This window comes from Oncorhynchus tshawytscha, linkage group LG17 (genome assembly GCF_018296145.1).
Source record: "Oncorhynchus tshawytscha isolate Ot180627B linkage group LG17, Otsh_v2.0, whole genome shotgun sequence".
Lineage (NCBI taxonomy): Eukaryota > Metazoa > Chordata > Actinopteri > Salmoniformes > Salmonidae > Oncorhynchus > Oncorhynchus tshawytscha.
In genome coordinates, this window is record NC_056445.1 from 9,647,259 (window position 1) to 9,660,791 (window position 13,533).

Consider the following 13,533-nt stretch of genomic DNA (forward strand, 5'->3'; position numbering starts at 1 on the left):
CAGGTATGCTGTGCATGATGATCTTGAGATTGCATTTCAGTATAATTACCATGTTGGTCATAAATAATTTCACACAATGTTAGGAGTCTTTTCAGTATTTTTTAAATTTAACTAGGCAAGTCAGTTAAGGACAAATTCTTATTTACAATGACGGCCTACACCTGCCAAACCCGGATGACGCTGGGCCAATTGTGCGGACTCCCAATCACAGCCAGTTGTGAAACAGCCTGGATTTGAAACCAGGGTCTGTAGTGACTCCTCTAGCACTGAGATGCAGTGCCTTAAACCTCTGCGCCACTCAGGAGCCCAGTAGATCTATTTGTATTCAAAAAATTAATAACAAATCAAACAGTCACAAAGCTGTCTAAATCAGTGTTAACATTGAACACTATAATCATAACATGGAATTTGTTTAATTGTTCTTATTAAACAAGGTAGATATTCCAATGCATAGACTCAGCACACGGAATTACTGTTTGACCATATACCACTCAGAATAGAAGCACTTCCATACAGTATACGTAGGCTACAGTAGCTGCCCAAGTCTTTGGTCCAGTCATGATTTAACCATATAGTGTTTCCATTTCTGGATCAACTGAGGACATGTCCTGGAGGTCTGCAATGTTGACATCTTTGGTAATGTTGCTTTATGTATACAGTATTTGGATCTGACAGTATAGCCTTTTCAAGAATCAAGGTAAGACCCAGATGCAGACTGTCAAAGTAACCCTGTTTATTGTAGCAAACAGGGGCATGCAAAGACAGGTCAAGGCAGGAAGGGGTCAAAAATCAAGGGTTAGGCGACGGTACAGGACAGCAGGCAGACTCAGGGTCAGGCAGGGTTCAGTAATCCAGAGGTGGAGCAAAGGTGCAGGGTCAGGCATCGGTCAAAACCAGGAGGACTAGTAAAGCAAGGCTTGGAAACAATAGGCGTTGACAGGAAAACCGCTTGAACAAACAAGACAAACTGGCAACAAACAAGACAGAGAACACAGGTATAAATACACAGGTGATAATAGGGAAGATGGGCGACACCTGGAGGGGGGAGGAGACAAGCACAAGGACAGGTGAAACTGATCAATGGTACGCAGTCTCATCATCATTATTCTTACAATAAAAAAAGTAAATAACTAAATAGAATGTAAAATACAAGTAAATGTTTCATTCAACAGATTTGTCTATTTTTTTTTACATTCCTATAGTCCCAATTAAAATATTTTAACAAAAACACCTGAATACTGTACTTTCATATACATTCTTATATCATATACATTTATAATTCATAAGATGGAATGGGGCTTGAGATGAACAGTTTCCCTCATATCCTATGGCTCTGGAAGACAGTCATCTATATTTCTATGTACATGTTTCTTTGTGAAAAAGCTATGTTTAATTGGGCATGCAATAATAGCAATGCATTACCCTGAGTTGAAACTTCTCTAGGGGTTAGGGCTAGGGTTAGAGAGCTAGATCCCAATTATCCATCCTTTCCCGTCATAGATTTAACAATGGTGGAAACTCCCTTTAGCCAATAATTACACCAATCAAATTCTGATCCATGACAGAAAATGCACAAGTGCATATTTGGGAAAAGAGTGGATAATCGGGAATAAGACAATGGGGGTATAGAATGGGGGGAAATCCCTCTGGCACAGTCGACTTCCTCCTCCTCATCATCATTCACAAAAGCTTCCTCCTGTTGAGAGAGAAATTAAAACTATTGATCGTTGCTCGACATCTCACAAAATAGCATTGATATTTTTGTCAGCTGTAGATCATTGATAGGATCAAGGTGGAACTCCAGTACTATAGGCAATATACATCTGTTTGTACGTACATATCCACCCTGCTGTCTGGCCCAGGAAGAGAAGTGATCCTGCAGGTATTTGGCTCCGAAGCCCAGCACCCGGCTCATAGGGAGGCTGTCCACTGCTTACAGGCGACTGGTCACCTGGTGGAGCAGAGAGGGCTGAGACTTTTGACACAAAATGGCTGCTTTGCGCCAATGGGTATACATGCTTGTGGTACTCCAATCGGTGATTTAGCCGCATACAATGTAAAGCACTTACAGGGAGTTTCCAAGACTCAGATTAAGCGTATTCCTGGAGTAAAAAACACTTTCAATTGGGATTCTTGAGCATGCTTTTTAGTCCAGGACTAGGTTTAAATATATGTCTGGGAAACTGCCCATTGGTGTTTAAAAATGGGCTGAAAACATTGATGTAACTGTCATGATTACCTATCAAGTCATGGCGATTTGGGCTTTGGGTGAAGCATGAGTGCTGGTAGAGATGGTCCTCTCATAGAAGACAAACAGCTGAGGACAGTGAGGCGTCCTTCTGGACCTGACAGGATAAAGGACAGTAAAGTTTACACCCCATCCCAACAAGTACTTTCTGGGTGAATGACTGTGTGATGAAAAATGGATTCACCACCATCTCTTCCATGTTTCTCTTTGTGAGGGGAGGACAGGGCAACAACCACTATAAACATGCCATCACTAAAACCCAAGCTGTTTTCGAATACACATACTAACATACTGTATACTACATACATATGAGTATATACTATAGTTCGTTTTAGTATACTGTAAATTAACAGTATCCTTTCAGTTGAGCACATTAGCTATTCGCCTGTTTACGGGAAGTTGATGCTGTTGCTATGCAACCTCTTGCTAGCTTGTTAGCATAACAAATGACTAGTTAGACATTTTACCATTTCGGATGGGTTCTTAAATTCAATCTGGAGCGCCAGCGTAGGCTCGTAAATTCAGAGCGTTTCGCTCTCGGAGTGCACACTGGACGCTAGGGCCAAGGAGTAGGGTTGATTTGAGCGTTCTGACCTTACAACGGCAGTCAAGCACCCAAGCTAACGTTGGCTAGCTACTTCCAGAAACAAATGAGACCACTGACCATTTTACTCACCCTAGCACAGCTGGTTAGGCAGTTGTCAAGTTATCCAGAGCGTTGGTGACTAAATGTGCTGCTGGCAACAATTTAATAACGCTTTTTTTGCCGAGGTTTACTGACAACGGCCATATTCAACTGGTGTTTTGCGTTCGTAAATTCATTATTCTGCACTCTGCTCTGAGGTATAACATTACTCAGGCGAAATCGGAGTAGATAGCCAGAGCGAATTTACAAAAGCACCCGAATATCCATTGAGAACGCAAAACGACTATAACATTTAGCTGAACAAAGAATGACGGGAATAATCAAGTCAATACACCTATGACACGGGTAGTTAGATAGCCTATAGTTAATATACTGGCAAGTTTGATGTATAAGTAGCCAACTAGCATACCGGTACATGCTGTAATGATATGGTTCGTAAGGACAGCGTAGCTAACAAATTGTCAGCCAACATAACGTGTAAGGTAACTTATTTGAAAAGTAATTACTGTATTACATTGCTCAACATTTTCTTAAAATGTGTCATAATTATGTGTACTGCGGCTGCATATTTTGCGCCATGTTCTTCAAATCTGAAAACACTGAGCCACGCTCATTTCCGGAACAATTGCATTATGGGCCTTAAAGTACATAAACAGTGTCCTCGATGTGTATACTTCATATTTTGGCAAATTTAGTACAACATCCGGGAACTATATCCATACTATGACCAATAAGCATACTATTTTCTCAATTGACGCCACCAATAGCACAGTTGGTGCGGTTAGTATAGCCTAGTGGTAAGAGCGTTGGACTAGTAACTGAAAGGTTGGAAGATCGAATCTCCAATCTGTCATTCTGCCCCTGAACAAGGCAATTAACCCACTGTTCCGAGGCCGTCATTGAAAATAAGAATTTGTTCTTAACTGACTTGACTGGTAAAATAAAATAGTTTTAAACACAACTCCAGTCTTGCAGATAGATTACTATTATCTGTGTGTAGAGTGACACCAAGTAGGCAGAGACAGAACTACACAATCACACTGGCTCTACCTACAGAAACGGATATTTCCTGCCATACTTCACCTCCTCATTGAGTTTGTCTCCCACTCTTCTCAGCATCAGCACCACCAGTCTCTATATAGCATCTGAAAGGCAGAGATAGAAGAGGGGTTAGGGGTAAAAACATTTTTTTTAAACCCAAAGAGGAGTTCAGGGTCATATTCGTAAAATAAAGACGTAAAATAAAAACGAGTGATCCTTATTAGATAAGTTCAGGTAGTCCCTCCCATTTTCAGTCCCTTTTCTTCCATTTGGTGCCTAATGAATACAACCCAGGTATGGCGGCTGAGTCGGCCTTATACCTTCCTCCCCGTCAGTCTCCAGGTCCCCAGGATTGAAGCTCCCTCTTCCTCCAGCTCATCTCCCCAATGAACCCAAAACAGACACACACAGCTTGGCATTGCTGTTTGCCATCTCCCTAAACAAAAATAAACAAACAAACCACAGCAGGAAGTGAGTGTATAGCTGCAGCGTCCTCCATTACACAAATGTGACAATATTGATGTGTAAGTTCTCCTATGCAATTTAAAAACAGTTTATGAACATATACTTTCCTGGAAGAGTGCAATGCACAGTCAGCCCTAACAGTTCATTGGGAATGGAAAATGAGCATTTTCATTGCAAAAACATTAACCCGCTTCTAGAGAGCAGCAACACTCATGTAGTGGTAAAGGGCATAATTTTGATGCCAAAAAATGAGAAGACAACATGCCCTTTTGTCCTGTGACTGTGTTTTCTCAGTTTGACAAATTACATCAAAGGTGGCAGGTAGCATAGCGGTTAGGGCTTTGGGCCAGTAACTGAAAGGTTGCTAGTTTGAATCGCCAAGGTGCCATTGAGCAAAGCACTTGGGATATGCAACAAAATTAAAATAATTATTATTTAGATACAAAATGTTTTGTCCCGAATGTCATAAATTGTAGGGTGTCTAATCAAAAACGCATATTTTGATCAACGGCTAAAATGAATTGTTAATTGTGTATATACTCCTCTAGGAAAACCATTGGCCCAAACCTCATGTCTCTAACATAATCCGCTCAAAAATGATTGGAGTGGATAATTCAATGGAGGCCATAAGAAAAAAAAAGAGGTAAAAAAATCAGGCAAATAGCACCGCGTCAATTACGCCGGATGCTGTGCGAGAATTAAGGCAAATTGACAGGCTCACTGTTGAACACATCACCTTTCTTCTCAAATCCGGAGGATTTAAAACAATATCGAGACAAGATATATATCGACTTTGAAACATTACATGTAGTATTTTCATATTTTAGTATACGTTTTTCATATTAATGCGAAATTCCCGTTAGGAAGATTTCTCACAAAAACAACCATATCTCTGAAATATTATCAATGTCCACTACCAGGAGCGTACTGGGAAACTGGACAGTAAAACTTTCACGATGACAAAGTTTTAACAAAGTTTAAGTTATTAAATAGGCACTTACTTATTTATCAAATAAAAAGCTAGGCCAACTTACGTGTACTGCGCCAGTTGGCGAGGTTTTAAATTATATATTTGCGGTGAATGAGCGAGTGTTCTTCTGATTCTTAAAACTCTCATTCTGCCTGCTGTATGTCGGACTGACTCCCAGTGTCTTCCGTAAACATCAAAGCAGTGTTTTAATGTGGTCGATATTGAAACCAAATTGGTCTGTTGGAATGACAGAGTTTTTTTAACGACCTGTGAGAAACTCCAAATAGTGACACATCAACCCAGTGATAACAGTTAGTCAGCTTATTTAGAAAAACAAAGCAATGATACTTCTATTTAATCTATTCTTCTAAATTGATAGTTATTCAGATATTAGGACACAATTGTACAATCTGATGGGATGTCTATCATATGTATCCCCTTCCAAATATAATACATAATATACCTGCTCGCCAGTCTGTTCCCTTTCTGTACAGGCCATAGCAACCTGCTTGGTGTAGTTTTTTATTTATTTTTTATTTCACCTTTATTTAACCAGGTAGGCTAGTTGAGAACAAGTTCTCATTTGCAACTGCGACCTGGCCAAGATAAAGCATAGCAGTGTGAACAGACAACACAGAGTTACACATGGAGTAAACAATTAACAAGTCAATAACACAGTAGAAAAAAAGGGGAGTCTATATACATTGTGTGCAAAAGGCATGAGGAGGTAGGTGAATAATTACAATTTTGCAGATTAACACTGGAGTGATAAATGATCAGATGGTCATGTACAGGTAGAGATATTGGTGTGCAAAAGAGCAGAAAAGTAAATAAATAAAAACAGTATGGGGATGAGGTAGGTAAAAATGGGTGGGCTATTTACCGATAGACTATGTACAGCTGCAGCGATCGGTTAGCTGCTCAGATAGCAGATGTTTGAAGTTGGTGAGGGAGATAAAAGTCTCCAACTTCAGTGATTTTTGCAATTCGTTCCAGTCACAGGCAGCAGAGAACTGGAACGAAAGGCGGCCAAATGAGGTGTTGGCTTTAGGGATGATCAGTGAGATACACCTGCTGGAGCGCGTGCTACGGATGGGTGTTACCATCGTGACCAGTGAACTGAGATAAGGCGGAGCTTTACCTAGCATGGACTTGTAGATGACCTGGAGCCAGTGGGTCTGGCGACGAATATGTAGCGAGGGCCAGCCGACTAGAGCATACAAGTCGCAGTGGTGGGTGGTATAAGGTGCTTTAGTGACAAAACGGATGGCACTGTGATAAACTGCATCCAGTTTGCTGAGTAGAGTGTTGGAAGCAATTTTGTAGATGACATCGCCAAAGTCGAGGATCGGTAGGATAGTCAGTTTTACTAGGGTAAGTTTGGCGGCGTGAGTGAAGGAGGCTTTGTTGCGGAATAGAAAGCCGACTCTTGATTTGATTTTCGATTGGAGATGTTTGATATGAGTCTGGAAGGAGAGTATACAGTCTAGCCAGACACCTAGGTACTTATAGATGTCCACATATTCAAGGTCGGAACCATCCAGGGTGGTGATGCTGGTCAGGCGTGCGGGTGCAGGCAGCGAACGGTTGAAAAGCATGCATTTGGTTTTACTAGCGTTTAAGAGCAGTTGGAGGCCACGGAAGGAGTGTTGTATGGCATTGAAGCTCGTTTAGAGGTTAGATAGCACAGTGTCCAAGGACGGGCCGAAGGAATGGTGTCGTCTGCATAGAGGTGGATATCGCCCGCAGCAAGAGCAACATCATTGATATATACAGAGTAAAGAGTCGGCCCGAGGATTGAACCCTGTGGCACCCCCATAGAGACTGCCAGAGGACCGGACAGCATGCCCTCCGATTTGACACACTGAACTCTGTCTGCAAAGTAATTGGTGAACCAGGCAAGGCAGTCATCCGAAAAACCGAGGCTACTGAGTCTGCCGATAAGAATATGGTGATTAACAGAGTCGAAAGCCTTGGCAAGGTCGATGAAGACGGCGGCACAGTACTGTCTTTTATCGATGGCGGTTATAATATCGTTTAGTACCTTGAGCGTGGCTGAGGTGCACCCGTGACCGGCTCGGAAACCAGATTGCACAGCGGAGAAGGTACGGTGGGATTCGAGATGGTCAGTGACCTGTTTGTTGACTTGGCTTTCGAAGACCTTAGATAGGCAGGGCAGGATGGATATAGGTCTGTAACAGTTTGGGTCCAGGATGTCTCCCCCTTTGAAGAGGGGGATGACTGCGGCAGCTTTCCAGTTCTTGGGGATCTCAGACGATATGAAAGAGAGGTTGAACAGGCTGGTAATAGGGGTTGCGACAATGGCGGCGGATAGTTTCAGAAATAGAGGGTCCAGATTGTCAAGCCCAGCTGATTTGTACGGGTCCAGGTTTTGCAGCTCTTTAAGAACATCTGCTATCTGGATTTGGGTAAAGGAGAACCTGGAGAGGCTTGGGCGAGTAGCTGCGGGGGGGGGGGCGGAGCTGTTGGCCGAGGTTGGAGTAGCCAGGCGGAAGGCATGGCCAGCTGTTGAGAAATGCTTGTTGAAGTTTTCGATAATCATGGATTTATCGGTGGTGACCGTGTTACCTAGCCTCAGTGCAGTGGGCAGCTGGGAGGAGGTGCTCTTGTTCTCCATGGACTTCACAGTGTCCCAGAACTTTTTGAGTTGGAGCTACAGGATGCAAACTTCTGCCTGAAGAAGCTGGCCTTAGCTTTCCTGACTGACTGCGTGTATTGGTTCCTGACTTCCCTGAACAGTTGCATATCGCGGGGACTATTCGATGCTATTACAGTCCGCCACAGGAGATTTTTGGTCTGGTCGAGGGCAGTCAGGTCTGGAGTGAACCAAGGGCTATGTCTGTTCTTAGTTCTTTATTTTTTGAACGGAGCATGCGTATCTAAAATGGTGAGGAAGTTACTTTTAAAGAATGACCAGGCATCCTCAACTGACGGGATGAGGTCAATGTCCTTCCAGGATACCCGGGCCAGGTCGATTAGAAAGGCCTGCTCACAGAAGTGTTTTAGGGAGCGTTTGACAGTGATGAGGGGTGGTCGTTTGACTGCGGCTCCGTAGCGGATACAGGCAATGAGGCAGTGATCGCTGAGATCCTGGTTGAAGACAGCGGAGGTGTATTTGGAGGGCCAGTTGGTCAGGATGACATCTATGAGGGTGCCCTTGTTTACAGATTTAGGGTTGTACCTGGTGGGTTCCTTGATGATTTGTGTGAGATTGAGGGCATCTAGCTTAGATTGTAGGACTGCCGGGGTGTTAAGCATATCACAGTTTAGGTCACCTAACAGAACAAACTCTGAAGCTAGATGGGGGGCGATCAATTCACAAATGGTGTCCAGGGCACAGCTGGGAGCTGAGGGGGGTCGGTAGCAGGCGGCAACAGTGAGAGACTTATTTCTGGAGAGAGTAATTTTCAAAATTAGTAGTTTGAACTGTTTGGGTATGGACCTGGAAAGTATGACATTACTTTGCAGGCTATCTCTGCAGTAAACTGCAACTCCTCCCCCTTTGGCAGTTCTATCTTGACGGAAAATGTTATAGTTGGGTATGGAAATCTCCGAATTTTTGGTGGCCTTCCTGAGCCAGGATTCAGACACGGCAAGGACATCAGGGTTAGCAGAGTGTGCTAAAGCAGTGAGTAAAACAAACTTAGGGAGGAGGCTTCTGATGTTGACATGCATGAAACCAAGGCTTTTTCGATCACACAAGTCAACAAATGAGGGTGCCTAGGGACATGCAGGGCCTGGGTTTACCTCCACATCACCCGTGGGTAAAGGTTGTGACTATATTGCAGGTACAGTCTATGACTGATAAAAGTCTCTCTGAGACTGGATAGAGCAATTCAGTTAGCCACCTTCAAAATGGGCAACGATAATATTATATTCTATTCCCTAAGGAAATCCCCTGCGTTAGTTTTTGCAGGCACCCATGTTATTCAACCACACAACTATTTATCTTCTAGCCCCAACTCAACAACACACAATCAATCAAAACACAGGAAACGATGTCAAGAGGCAAGCAATAGTATGTTCTCCTGGAAATATGCCTCATCATCTGGAGTCTTCCCCTGTGACAAGTACCGTCAGTTAGCCTACCACACACATACACGGTTATAACATGTTTTGTTGTGACTCATTCTGTTGTAGTAAACTATAGCCTAATCATAGGCCTATTATGGAAGTACATTTCCTTGGAAAGATAACTGACAGTGCTTCTCCACCCATGCATAGGCTATAGCCTACTCTATTTTGAGATCACACTCGCACCTGATCTCGCAGGTTAGGCTACTGAACTGGAAGCAGCGAGAATGATGACAGCGACACTGGCATAGGCCTATAGGATATAGCCTACCTTTTGGGAGGATGACTTGCAGGCAGAGACAAATGAATGGGTAATCAATATTTATTGAAAATGAAAAGACGCAACGCTAGCTCACCATAGTAGCCTAACCTATGTGCGAGTTGTGCCTTTTTCGTTTTCAATGATGACTATATTTTTGGATTGCACTTCGACTCACGTTGGTTGAGCTCCCTCCAATTCTTTCCATTAACAATATTTATTTACAGACACTGTAGTAAACTACAGTCTAATCATATTGAAGTTATTTCATATTCAGGTTAACTGCCACTTGATTCTTCGCCCATGTAGGCAGCCTACTCTATTTCAATGAGACTACATATACTAGGTGCTAGGGTTGCAAAGGGTCAGAAACTTTCCGGGAAATTTTCCATGGGATGTTAAACCCTGGAATTTAGGGAATTTAGCTTAAATCATCAAAAAAGTTAGCTTATAACAGTGAACCTTTTTTTGTGGGATACACATAAGGCAAGTATAGGTATTGTGGCATATTTTGGTTAAAATATCCCCAATTCAATGGAATTGCAACCCTCTGCATGCACAGTGCATTCTTCCATCACATGTGCAGTGCATTCTCAAGATCTTGCACACTAATGAGATGCTATTGAGCCCACAATACTACACTGTCTGAGTCAAGGACTACATGCTTCCTGGTAAGTTTTGATTACAATACTGGGTGGGGTGAATATATTTTATAGCACATACATTATTTTTCGTTAACTAGTAAAATAGTAGCCTACAGCAAAGTGTGTATAAATAATTTCTAACTTGTTAACAATTTCTGCTAGTTAGTTTTTGTTACCATGTGGGTTTTAGCTTGCTTGAGCCTGCTAACAGGATAGTTAATTCACCTGTTTCCATACATGTTTAATTGAAAAACATTTATCTTACAAAGGAGTTGTGTATTCTAACTGCTTAACTATTTATCTGTACATGGAATTGTATTTGTTGTTTTTTTACAACAAAAAAAATCTCATCTTTACAGGAAAATGCCACGGGCAGTATCTGATGTGTGGAGACATTTCACTGCAGCTAATGTAGAAGGAAAAGCTGTGTACATTTGCAAATACTGTGGTAAATCATATGTGAATGCAACAAAGATGCAGAATCATCTGGCCATGTGCATAAAGTTTGCTCAGCGCTCACAACAAGCAACCTCTAACAAAAGTCCCTCTACTTCTATTCGAGGTGAAAATGATGAATCAGGCACCTTATCCATAGCAACAGCTCATGGTCCTCCTGGAATCAGAAGTTTTTTTTGACTCAATGGAGGAACGTAGTCAGAGAAATGCTGATGAATGTCTTGCTCAAGCTGTGTATGCAACTGGTTCACCTCTGATGTTCACAGGCAATGTGTATTGGAAGAGATTTCTGAATGTTCTTCGCCCAGCATACACCCATCCAACCAGACATACTTTATCTACTCATTTGCTGGATGCAGAGTTCAACAAATTTCTGGGGCGGCAGGTAGCCTAGTGGTTAGAGCGTTGGGCCAGTAACTGAAAGGTTGCTAGGTTGAATCCCTGAGCTGACAAAGTAAAAATCTGTTGTTCTGCCCCTGAACAAGGCACCGTTCCTCGGCTATCATTGCAAACGAGACTTGGTTCTTAACTGACTTGCCTAGTTAAAAATAAATAAAAAGTCAAGGTCAAGCAAATCATAGAGAAAGCAGACTGTATTGCAATCATCTCTGATGGGTGGTTGAATGTTTGTGGGCAAGTAATAATTAACTACATCATCTCAACCAGTTTTCTACAAGAGCACATACACAAGGGACAACAGACACACTGGTCTCTACATTGCAGATGAGCTTAAGGCAGTCATCAATGACCTTGGACCACAGAAGGTATTTGCACTGGTGACAGACAATGCTGGGAACATGAAGGCTGCTTGGTCTAAAGAGGAGGAGTCCTACCCTCACATCACACCCATTGGCTGTGCTGCTCATGCATTGAAGCTGCTCCTCAAGGACATCATGGCACGGAAAACAATGGATACACTCTACAAGAGGGCCAGAAATGGTTACGTATGTGAAGGGTCATCAAGTTATAGCAGCAATCTACCTCACCAAGCAAAGTGAGAAGAATAAAAGCACCACATTGTTGTCATCATGTTTGACTGTCTCCTGGAGGGGAAGGAGTCTCTCCAAGAAATGGCTACATCACAGTCTCAGCAGGGCCAGGCAGCCAGGGAAGGCAGGTCTGATGTAGGTGAGGTGAATTTGTGCAGATACACTTTATTCTCTCTGTGCAGGGAACACTGGACAAGCCTGGTTCTATTTTAAGGCAGTCTGACAAACCTCTGAAGTTGATTTCCAAACTGTATCAAGGGTTGATAGAGACTTTTCCTGATGACACAAAACATGTACAACAAAGATGTGAGGAAGGCCTGGTAGAAGCTATTGATGATAAATGGATACAGATGTGTTTGAATGCCGAGTCATGTTCATATCATCTCAGACATAAATTACTGCAATTTAAGGCCATCCGTAGAACCTGCTATATATGCCAGTGAAACTGAATTACTCATAAATGTAATTCTTCTGCTGAAGTTGTAAAACACAAAAGGGGACATATTTGCATATGCTATGGTCTTGTGAAGGCTGGCTGAATTCTGGCAAAGACTATGTTCTTTTATCTCTGCGTGTCTACAGATTCTTACCTAGCTTAATGCCTCATTACCGGGGGGAAACTACCCGCCCTCCAGGACACCTACAGCACCCGATGTCACAGGAAGGCCAAAAAGATCATCAAGGACAACAACCACCCGAGCCGCTGCTTGTTCAACCCGCTATCATCCAGAAGGCGAGGTCAGTATAGGTGCATCAAAGCTGGGACAGAGAGACTGAAAAACAGCTTCTATCTCTAGGCCATCAGACTGTTAAACAGCCATCACTAGCACATTAGAGGCTGCTGTTTATAGGCATAAACTAGGAATCACTGGCCACTTTAAGGAATGGAACACTAGTCACTTTAATAATGTTTACATATCTGACATTACTCATCTCATATGTATATACTGTATTCTATGCTATTCTACCGTATCTTAGTCACTTAATAATGTTTACATATCTTGCATTACTCATCTCATATCTATATACTGTTTTCTATACTATTCTACTGTACCTTAGTCCGTTCCGCTCTGACATCGCTAGTCCATATGCATATAGGCTTAATTCATTCCTACTTAAATTTGCTAGAAGCACAAGCATTTCACTACACCTGCAATAACATCTGCTAATCAGGTGTGTGACCAATACAATTTGATTTGATTCCCCCTTCTCCCTGTTTGTGTTTGCTTGGAAATGTTGGTTATCCTCCCACAATGTCAAGTTATGTATCACTAGATTTGATTTATTACCAGATTAAGGGTATACTGGGCAACTTTTACAAGGTCTGGATGCCTTATATGGAATACAGTACAACTTTATTTATTTATTTAACCTTTATTTAACTAGGCAAGTCAGTTAAGAACAGATTCTTATTTACAATGACGGCCTACAACTAAAGGAGTCTGTATTGAAAACATGCCTACGTCAGGGGAGATTCCTATTTAACTGCTGAGGTACTCAGTCCTGGCCCTGATGGTCTGCCGTCCTGTGGCTTGTCACTCTGGCCTTGGCCTAACACACCCAACACCAATATTAAATGTTTCACTAAGATCCTAAAGTTGAGTGGGGTGTGTTTGGTTGGGGCGCTGCAGGGTGGTGGACCCCTAGGTACAGGGCGACCCAGCTATATTGTGTGCAAGTAAAAAGAGCTCTACAGTACTATTAGTCCTATGAGTTTAAA

General features: G+C 42.4%; 1 long non-coding RNA gene across 1 annotated transcript; it reads right to left on the bottom strand.

The window, feature by feature from the left end:
- Positions 1-718: 718 nt before the first annotated feature.
- Positions 719-5,636, bottom strand: LOC112217250. Its single transcript, XR_002948450.1, has 6 exons — positions 5,435-5,636; positions 4,256-4,371; positions 3,978-4,039; positions 2,240-2,345; positions 1,838-1,951; positions 719-1,696 (listed from the first exon to the last, which is right to left on the bottom strand). It is a non-coding gene; the product is annotated as an uncharacterized LOC112217250 (long non-coding RNA).
- Between the last annotated feature and the right edge of the window lie 7,897 nt (positions 5,637-13,533).